This window comes from Strigops habroptila, chromosome 7 (assembly GCF_004027225.2).
Source record: "Strigops habroptila isolate Jane chromosome 7, bStrHab1.2.pri, whole genome shotgun sequence".
Taxonomy (NCBI): domain Eukaryota; kingdom Metazoa; phylum Chordata; class Aves; order Psittaciformes; family Psittacidae; genus Strigops; species Strigops habroptila.
The window spans coordinates 19,171,301-19,182,727 of NC_044283.2; positions in this window are offsets into that span (position 1 = coordinate 19,171,301).

An 11,427-nucleotide genomic window follows, 5' to 3' on the forward strand; every position below is an offset into this window, starting at 1 on the left:
TTTATGAGAAATATGAGAAACTAGCAATATTCACTAATTCTTCTACTTTGTCCTCAAAACATATGGCAGACCTGTAACCACTACAGTAGCTAGATAACAGTTATAAATATATTTTTACCAGTGAACATATACGTAGACTGTGTGGAAGGGAGATTACTGTACATCCTTAATCTAGACTGGCTTGCTTAATTTTTGTTTAACTGAGTTACAGAGTCTGAATTATAATATTTCTTCTAAAAACTAAGAATTCTATTAATCAATCAGAATTATTTTTACACCCATAGGTGAATAATAAACTAGGTGACTACCTTGATAATACATGGATGATTAGGAAATATGATTATCAAAGGTTAACGTTAAGGTTAAAGTTGGGAACTGAGGTAGTGAGACTAATTCTGAAATCCACATTCAGTGCTTGCATTGGACCTTGGGGTTAGACACCTATGTTCTACCTAAGGCTGCAATCCCCTATGCCCTAACACCATAGGTTTTGCAGATAAAGTTCACTGGGCACCTGTAGTTATGCCTGGGCATGTGGTCAGAACCACATTTCAGTTTGAACTGAATAACTCCATACCCATCTTACTATTAAGTCTGGCTGAAAACCTCCAGAATGGCTTTCCTCTACTTATATCTCCAGATTTGCTCCACTGTGTCTCAGAGCACAGTTAATATGCGTACAGTGGTCACAACTACTTTACTTTGGAAACAGTACTGCACAAGAGGCTACTAAAGATCAGGGAGACCTCTTCTCCATTTAAAAGCCCCCAGATGCTGATAAGCAACCACATGCATTTCTCAGGGGCTGAGGCAGGGTGCATTTTCCCTTTGATAGGACCACAGATGCATACATTTCCTCGCTTTCACAGAAGAGAAAACTACCCTGCATAATCCTGCGTTCAATGCAGGGTGTGAAGAAACACCCACAAAGGTGCTCTGGAGTGGCGGTGGCACTCATCCACCTGATCCCACAGAAACTTGCCCATAGGGTTCATCACCAATCCAACTCCAGGAGAGGCTCAAGCTGTGAGACTCTACCTCCTGATGATAGGGATATGCATATTGAAGGGAGGCCAGGGTTAAATGCTTTAATTCTGAGAGGGGAAAACCCCACAGAGTGGTGTGTGGATGGCCACCACAATTTCTAATCTCTTCTGAGATGCCTGCCTCTACCTTTGAGCTGTTCAAGGGGTCGGGGGCAGCCCCCACGCTGTTTGCCTGGATGCCCAAACACATTGGCATCCCCCTGACATTTCCATCAGTCTAGCCCTTATTGACTTGATCATGGACATATGGACTGGGGGCAGAGTGGAAAATGCAATTTAAGTCTTCAGCATCCTGTCCTGATTCCTAATCTTATAGATGTCCTAACTACCTTACCACCCGCGGTTTCGTATGCCAAAGTTGATGAGCTCCAGGTAACCTTCACACCTCCAGTGCAGAAGCATCTGTCTGGTACTCGCTAGAGGGAACCCATGTGGTCCTAGATGTGCTAAAGAAGAAATAAACTGATTTAAAGGCAGAAAAGAGCAGCATTGCTCTTTTCCCAATTTGGTTTAAGTCACAAGTAATCTTAGTTCATTTTCTCTTTCCTAGATCTAGGATTTCTATACAAACTGCAGTTGGGGAAAGGAGACTTTCAGAACACTGTCTGTGGAGAAACTCGCGTTTTATAAAGACAAGACTATATATGAAATACTAACATGGTCAGCTAAGCTCTGGGTCAAACATTGTTGAATGAGGTCAAATGGCATAAAAATGGCAGCTGTCTAGATATTCCCTTAAACATCACCCTGACCAGGAGCACACTGCAATGCTAACATATTCAGACACTCTTCTACACCTTGAGGCTGAGGGTCCAAATCCTGTTTACAGAAGGTGCAATGAGGAGACAACCACCTCCCTGTATCACAGCAACTAGAGGGGAAGAGTTCAGCACGGATTCACCATGCAGAGCAATTAGGACAGACTTCAACCAACAGTACCACTGACAGAGGGCACGTTTCAAAGGATTACACAGAATGTGACGTGGCCTTGATTTTCTTCTCTTCTTTGCTCCACTGTGCACTGCTGCTGTAGCTTCTTCTGGTGCCTATGGAAACAAACCCAGAGCTGCTGCAACACAGGGAGATGGGCAAGGAGTTGGGGAACCATGGAGTGAGGCATCCCGTTAACTAAAAGGAGGGGCAGGGTGTAGGTACCCTAACATGGATCACAGCAGAGGTGGCTTGAGCATCATGGGATCTCAGAAAGCAGGATGTACCCCTACTGCATGGGTCAAACATGGAAGTACATGACAAATTGGAGGTTCTTTGAGGGCTTGGGCTTGCCAGCACTGTGTAAGCCTACCATTAGTGCCATTAGCCCTGCGCTTCAATCATTTGCTCAGGCTCTTGCTGTGCTTCCCTTTCTTGTTTGAAGAGGCTTGTTTAATTTTGCTAACGACTCTGAATGGAGATAAGGCCCGTGTGTGTAACAACAGACTAAAATTAAACTTCAAACAAATTATCTGTTAGGATTTAGGAAAATCTTATCTGGGGAGGAATTAATCCTTGCTGCTTGTTCTGGGGCTTTAGCAGGCCATTGGGGATTTGAAAGAGAATGCTTTTTTAGTCTGGTGCATACACATCAAGTGGAGCAATGTGCATAATTCTGTGGATACGCTAAAAAAACTGAAACAAAACAAAACCCCACAAAGAGACACCTAGACATCTGAAGTGTAGCCTGAACTGACTGCAAACCAAATGCAGATGCTGTACATCATCAGCTGTCACTGTCAAAGCCCTGCTCTCCTTGTGACTAATGTCCCCGCTTCCTTCATCATTGGTTATCAGGACAATTCTGTAAGCCATCCCTTAAGCCCTACTGCTCCATGGTGCGTGGTTTGGAAACTAGCCACTACACCCTTCCAGTGACGTTAGGTTGCTCTGAGAAGATGCTGCTCATTCCAACCTGTTAATTCAATTAACAGTGAAGGGGCAAGAAGTGCCTTTGGGGGTTCTTTGCTGAGAAATGCTCACGTGGCTCAGGGCGCTGTTGGGACGAGAGGTGGGGCTGGCAGAACCGGGCAGTCAGCCCCATTTGAATGCTACCACCCATCATGGTTTGAGGGATTTAGTCCCAGGAGTGATTTCAGACTAGCACTTTAGTTCTCCTTCTCTCATCTGCAAGTAATGCCCATGACAGACAATAAAGACAAAGACAGGAAGACCTCTGGAAACACCTTCTTACCCTCTTACCACAGAAGTACCTCAAATTCCCATCAGTGGGATATTCCTTGTGAAGTTCTTTCATGTTTTTCTTTTCCAGCTTTTTTTTGTTCCTTCGGCTTAGCTGTCCACATGAACTACAGGGTGAAAGAGCAGTAGGAAGAGGGAATAAGATTAAAAAGAAGCTTTAACAGCCAGGAGGAGTTAGGCGGGTGCTCTTTGGAAGCATAAACTAGACCAATAGTCAGAAAAATCACATGGGAAGGTCTTCAATGTTCACTGTTTTGTGGTTTTCTTAAGCATATTTTTCTTGCAATTCTGATGGCATAGATTATGCAGGCTTCAGAGTGAAAAGCCCTTGCAGGACTGCACAGCAGTATGAAAAGAGAAACTGCCTGAAAACATCGTCTCAAATTTCCATTATCCTCAACCACACAATGGGGTAAGATGCAAGTCTTAGGTGGAAATATTAAGTGCCTGAACTCTGCAGGTGTTTCCACTGAATCCATTGTGTATTCCACTACCATCTTGGGAATATTTGACTACATTGCCATGCTATCAGATGGTTACAGTTCAGGGTACTTAAAGCAACCTAACAAGTAACAGAATGGGCTTAACTTGCATCTTGAAACCATGGAAGATTGAATGCACCCACTGTGGCTGTCCAGAACACCTGACTGTATTCCCTGAAGTTGTTTATAAAGAGGGATATCTTGCCTGAGGGAAGTGAACACAGTCAGATGCCTAGAGCACATCAGGAAAGCACATACAACAAACAAAGAGAAAAGCACCCTTTCCCCTGTTTTGATAGTTGGTTTAGATTCCTTCTCACGCAGGTAGATAATAGCTCTTTGGCCACTCTTCTCTCCTTACTATTTGCAGCAGTAGCCCTTTGGTATTTGCAGGTCTGTTTCCTATCTCAAGGGCTCCAAGTCACTGCTTGGCCTACCGTAACAATATAATTTATTAGGAAGTTAAACAGAAAAGAAGTCACTGAAGTCCAGCTCTGCTCCCCTCCCCAGCCAGCACCATCTCTCACTGCAGAAGTTCAAGTCTGCATCATTGCTCCATCCGGCCTCTGACCATAGGTTGCATCAAGGAGAGCTGCTGAGAGGGCTTAGTTCAATGTGTGGTCTTCCAGGTCAGAAACCACCTCTCCCTCCAGAACAGGGCTCTTTCCACTCCCTGAGCTGCTCATGACCCCATGTTGCTTATCATAAATCTCAGGTGTCAACAGAGGAATTGAGGATAGACTATGCAGCGAAAGATCTTTGAAATAACCTTTTCCCTTTCATCACAAAGTGATGAAAGCTCTGAAGCTTCTGGCAAGGACACTGGATTTATAGCCCCTGAAGCACAGCAGCACACCTCCATCAGTGCACAGTGCAAAGATGCCCAGCCTAATAAACCCATGCACAGTACAGGGACCTGAGAGTCTACCAGCCCAGAAGTGCTGTGTTGGTGCAGTACTTTGCCTCAGCCATCCACACCTGTTGGATGGGCAAACCTCCCTGCCCTCTCGTTCCTCCTGGTCTCCAGCAGTGCTGCAATCACACAGATCAAACATGGTGCTGTTGGTGTTCCTATACTTACCTAGCCGTCTACTGAGATGTAAACCAAATGCAACTTGCACGAACTGAAGTCGTTCTTTCATGCTACTTCTTGAAAGGCATCTAATGACCTGCTGGTAATCACTCCCTGCACGGTCTTTCTCAGTACGCAGCCAAGCAGGATGAGGCAGAAATCCCTAGAGACATGCAGTCTTTTTTCAGGCTAGCCTTTGACTGGGCAGAGAGGTCACTCCTGAGCAATCTCTAGTCCATGCAAAAGGAGTATGTTATCTTGGCAACACTTCAAATGTCTGCTGACCTGAAGAGTGAAAGACTAGAGACAAGAAGTTAAGTAGTTTGGTGGGCTGAACACATGGTATAATAGCTCCTTTTTACCTTTCTTGAATTTCCATCTGTAGCTCCTGTGCAGCTCTTGACAATAAATGTCGTATGTTTTATTGTAATAGATATTATTTGCAAAAGGCAAATAAATTTCCAAAGCATTGAATTTGTTGCCATGGGAGGCAATGCAAATGACTTGGGGTTAAATACAAAGAGACAAAAGAAAGCTCTTTTGCTGAAGTAAATACAATCCCATTGCTTTGCATTCCGTTTTAGGAGGTTCATGAATATCCTTGTTTTCCGTAACCTTGCATGTTAGTGAAAAAGATCTTTCATTTACTTCTACCCTTTGCAATTTCCTTAGATATTCTATTTCCTTACATCTGCAGAAACTGAGCTGGTTTCTGTGTGCTTGACAAACGATCAACATCTGCATGTGAAAGATATCTGAGAGAGAAGAAACAGTAAAAAAAAATAGAAAATAAAAACCTTTCCTAAACATTTTTCCTTTGATTTTCATACACTTGAGTAATAGGATGTATCCAGCAGTGGGTTTTTCTGAAAATATACTTAAGCTGAGCAAATTCGGTTTTGATTTTTTGACACTAGGGAACAAACTCTGTGAAAGAAGTAGTCTGTCTTGCCCAGAAGCTGCCTCAGACTGAAGCTGTGTGCTCCTCACAGGAGTGTATTTGTGTCTTCATAGGGGAACCAGTTTGAAGACTGGTCTTGGTTTAAGAATATGAAACAAAAATACAGAACAACACAGGTGTGATGCCTACTGGAGGCAGTGCCCGTAACTGAAGGGTTACCAGCCGGCACACTGAGGTGGCACATTCGAGTACCTACTCAAGGTTATGCTGCAAAAACAGGGGAGTGCTGAAAGGTGCTGGGAGCATCCAGGCATTCATCCTTCTCTCCCACAGGAAATGTTTTGTGCCTTGCTCTCTTGGTGACAACAATTACCAGGTTTTACCAAACAAGGGAAGGGAAGGCCCAAACCCCATCTTTATGAACTGGAGCAAACTTCCTCCCAGTTTCTCGTGGTGGTTCATGTAAATCAGGCTTCTGACTGAAATTTACTTTGTACAAAATGAGCTGCAGGAGCAGTTGCCACATGCTGTGCCCTCTCCAGGTGGAGGAACTCCCATCCTCATTTTCTGTGGCTCAGAGGAGTTCAAATCCACTCCTTACAACACCCTGTCTTTTGCCCAAAGACCCACACATCCTCAGATGCTCCCTGTGCCCAACAACCATGCATCATTTCCAAGTAAGGAAGGTGTTTGCTTATCTATTACCACGTGTAGGCTCTAGGAGCCCCAGGATTGGGATACGAGACCCTGTCTCCCCTCAGAGTAGGGGCAGGTTGAGCTTTCCAACCACTCAAGCTCTTACAAATAAGAGAAGGCCCATTAAGTGTTCTCCTTAGCCCTGGCAGCAACTCATGACCTATTTCAGATCAGAGGGTTTGTGGAAGACCATTTTGTCATCATTATGATGACTCTAGATCATTTTTACAGTGTTTACCTCAATGTCACAGTATTCATGGATAACTACAGATAATTGGTCTTCTTGGGTTGAAAGTGTAGATCCTGAGCTAGCTGTCAGTGAGAAAAGCGAAGGTGAAGTACAGCAGGGAAGAAACCCACGGATGAGCCTGAGATGTTTTTAGTGAAGACAAACTTAATGCCTTGGGCTGCAGTTGGGAGCAGTAGGAGTGACTCACTCTCATCCCTAAATTATACCACTGCGTAGGGCATGCATCAGACATTAGCAGGATCCCAGTTATTCCAGAAGCTAGTATACTGTGCCAACTCATTAATTCCTAAATAGCTTCAGTGTCAGTGCTAAGTGGTGACTTAACTGACTGCTGACATTCACTACAAGGTCACTAAGCTAAGTCTATTCTCAGGAACACTTTGGTGCTGCGAATGAGACAGAAGTGATTTCATCTACGCACATTTTGACAAGGATAAGAGAAACAGAGAATGGCTTGGGTTTATATTCAAGTAGTTATAAGCAGTGTATTTTTTCTCTGCGCTTCTTCCACAGGGAGGACTTGAACATAAGGAAAAAATGAACAAAAGGAAAAACTTCTTCACTGCGAGAGTGACTGAACACCAATGCAGGTTGCCCAGAGAGGTTGTGGAGTCTCCATCATTGGAGATCAAAAGCCTTCTGGACATGGTCCTGAGCAATTTACTCTAGGTGATCATGGCTGAGCATGGAGGTTGGACCAGATGACCTCCCATTTCAGCCATTCTGTGTTTTTGTGACTTTGCCTGTTTTGGCTCAGGGCATGATCTGACAGTCTTTCTGATACTGGAATGCGTTGTCTCTGCTGATCCCTCCTAACACAAGCCTGACCAACATGGACAAAGAAGGTAGAAAACACAATTAATATTCAGCTTGGTGAATAAAACCTGGAGAAGGACTCTCAGGAAAGCAAACACTAAAGACAACACCAATAAGGAATTGAATAACAGCTGACAAAGTAAGCATTCCTGCATTTTTTCCTGAGGAATCTAGTATGCCTGTACTGATGACTGCAGCAAACATGCAGCATTTATCGTTGCAGAGAGCTCTTCTTGACTTGCACAGCTCTATAGCCCACGTATTGCAAATGGATTCTTCCCTCCAAGTGCTCACTGAAGAGGATCTCTACAAAAGGCCCAGTGTCTATGGTAAGATGACAAAAACATGTACAGCTCCACCTGACCAGCTGGAGCTTTCAGCATCTTTGTGGGCTCTCAAATTCAAAGGGTAGTTCTCATCCCCCTTCATCTACACCTGCTATCACATCAGCAAGTAAGCTATTCCCAACTGCATCCCTCTCCTGCCTCTTGCTACTAAATCTTTGCCTATCCTAAAGCTCCAGACATTTTAGAAATACTTCCTGCAACCCTGTACCATGGTCACATTTGCCAAGATATTCCAGAGTGGAGCAGGACACTGAACTAAATGGTTTTTTAAAAGAGTTTTTTTTAGTTCATTACTTTCATGTATGAAGACAGGCTGAGAAAGTTGGGGCTGTTCAGCCTGGGGAAGAGAAGCTGTGTGGAGACCTCATAGCAGCCTTCCAGTATCTGAAGGGGGCCTATAAGGATGCTGGGGAGGGACTCTTCATCAGGGATTGTGGTGGTAGGACAAGGGGTAATGGGTTTAAACTAAAACAGGGGAAGTTCAGGTTAGATATAAGGAAGAAGTTCTTTACTGTGAGGGTGGTGAGGCACTGGAATGGGTTGCCCAGGGAGGTTGTGGATGCTCCATCCCTGGCAGTGTTCAAGGCCAGGTTGGACAGAGCCTTGGGCAACATGGTCTAGGGTGAGGCGTCCTTGCCCATAGCAGGGGGTTGGAACTAGATGATCTTAAGGTCTTTTCCAACCCAACTGTTCTGTGATTCTATGATTCAATGGATAGGTCATTTCCCCCCATACCTTCCATGAGGAAACTGGTGTCTTTGCTGAGAAAAAGGGTCCTGGAGCTGCCTGATGCCAAGCTACAAGAACCTCTTTGTTTTCCTCTGCCCACCACACCAAAGGACTAGGATTTGCACCAGTTGGCTCTCATTGATGGTCCATCAAAAACATCAGAAGGCAAATTATCCTTCAGACATAATAATCTCCCAGCGAGTAGGAAGACAGAGGCAAATAAATTGGGGGCAAAGTGGAAAGAAAGAAAATCAAAAGGAAACAAACTCTATTACCTTCCATTTTACTGCCAAATCTGTCTTGATCCATATCTGAGAAAAGCAAAGGAACCAATCACTATTTGTTACTAGTGGGACAGCACAGGATTGGGAAGTGTGTCTGCACCCATGAGCATTCCATTCCAAGCCAAAGGTGGCAAGAAGTCATTAAAGTGCCAATTAGTTCTGTATTTCATTTTATTCTCCGGGCTTAGGACAGGTATATCCTTAATGCACATTGGGATAAACCACGTGGGAGCAGTGGAGCTCCTGCAATGCTGGAGCGGGCTGGCTCAGGCACATCATTCTGCCTGTTCCTCTGTACCTGCACTATCGTATGGGGTGGGACTGGGATTCAGCACGGACATGAGCACAACCCTCTCCACACAGTTTTTCCCAGGATTTCTATATAATTTTCTAGCCCACAAAGAAGTGAATGTTTTTTGTTTGGTTTTGGTTTTGGTTTTTTTCTCCTGCCTGCACCCATTTTGCCAACAACTCATGCAAGCTCCAAGCTCATCCAGCCTGTGCTGTGATGGGCCAGTAGAGCTGCCCAGGCTCTCACAGTCCAAATTGTGTGGGATTTTATAGAACAAACTCCAAATATGAGGCTTCACTTTTTAAAAATCATAAAAATCAAGTGGTAGCTATTGCTATGATACAGGCAGATGCAGTAAGTTGGTGGGAGTAACTGCTGGACTCTGTAGTTACTCACTTCATTAAGTCTTAATTGTAACAATTTCAAGGTGCAACCCCAGCATCGTAATCAGATCCTGAGGTGACAGAGGCACAGATAATTGTAATGAGCCTTCCTCCGAAATGAAAGGCCTGCAGTTTTCTCCCCATATGCTAATGATATAAAGCAGAGTCAGAAAATGCTGTCAGCAGGAACCGGGAGAAGCTGGAGATCCAAGGAGACCCCTGGGCTACAGAGTTTGCAAACAAAGAGTAGGCAGACGCCATTAAACAGAGTTACTGATTTAACTTCTGTTTCCCCTTTCTATTTCTAGCTTGCTCTCAGGAGCATCCCAAGTAAATCTGTACCATCCTGGCCTCATCAGTACCTCGCTTTCTGTAAAACTCTGGCAAAAACATTTACCATATTGGCAAGACCAGAAGAGAACAAAATGGAAAGAAATGGAAGAGAGAAAGTAATCAACATGCAGAGAGCAGTGCCGCTCCCTCCTTGCATGCACTAGCCCAGGCTCCATCCACACTGACCCCACCAGCACTGGGTGGCGAGTACTTCCTTGACCCACTGGCCTGTCATTCACAGGACTAAAATGGAGGATTAATTGTCAGGGCACACCTGCAGCTGGAGCATGCGTCAGCCCCAAGGGGCTGCTGAGTCAGAAGAACTCAAACAGCCATTCAAATTGGAAAATGAGCATTCTTGTACAATCCAGCGCTAATGTCCAAGCAGGAAATAGAAATGAACTTTGGAATAAAAGTCAACAATTGCAAATGAATAAAAATGGGAGCAATGCTACCAGAGCCCTTCATTCTGGTGATGTCATGGTTCCCAAATGCCCTTCAGAAATGCAAATTGCGTACAATGTAATAAAAAGGGCATTTTCTAGAGTGTGCAGAGCTTGCATAGTTTAATTAAGCATAAACTAGGGTGACTCTGGAAAGGAAAATGATGTGGATTGCATTCTTTGAGTGACCTTGGAAAGGCACTTAGATACTTTCTCTACACAATAATTAAGTAAACTCACACTTCATATGCTGTCACTCCTATTCCTTTCCTTTATTTAGAAACATATTTTTTGTTCTTCCTGATTCCCTGATCTCACACTGATTTATCTCTGTGCTCAGAAAATGTGATTTGTTTCCCTCAGGGTAACTAAATATTTGTCTACAGCCTCACCATCTCTAGTTTTCTAATCTCTACTTCAATATTACTTATATTAAACTTCTGCTTTCCTTGTTTTCTACCAAACTCCATCCAGCCTACCTCACTGACATGGCAAAACTGGAATAAGGAGATGCTTATAGAAATTTCTCATCCGATCTTCCCAAGACCAACCTAGTGGCCTTCTGTGATGGAGTGACTACACCAGTGGACAAGGCAAGAGCTACAGATGTCATCTCTCCGGATTTCTGTAAGGCCTTTGACACAGTCCCTCACAACATCCTTCTCTTTAAATTGGAGAGATGGGGATTTGATGGATGAACTGTCTGGTGGATAAGGAATGGGTTGGATGGTCGCCTCCAGAGGGTAGGGGTCAATGGCTCAATGTCCAGATGGAGACAAGTCGTGTCTCTCAGAGGTCCATATTAGGACCAGTACTGTTTAGTATTTTCACCAGTAATGTAGACAGTGGGACCAAGTGCACCCTCAGCAAGTCTGCAGATGACACCAAGCTGAGTGGTGTGGTTGACTCACCTGAGGGATGAAGTGCCAGTGAAGATCAGTTTTGAAGCCCATTACATCACCTAGCCAGCAGTTTGTTATAAAGGAGGCTGGACTGTGTGTGGAATGCAAGAGGGGTTAAAGGGGCTTGTTTCCAGATACTAGGAAAGACCCCAGTGTTAGCAGTTCAGCTCGATTTCTTCTGGGTTAGGGTGTGAAAAAACAAGCCTCAGTAATTCCTGGCTCTGAGCATTGCTGCCAAGAGGGAACGGTGGCAGCAGC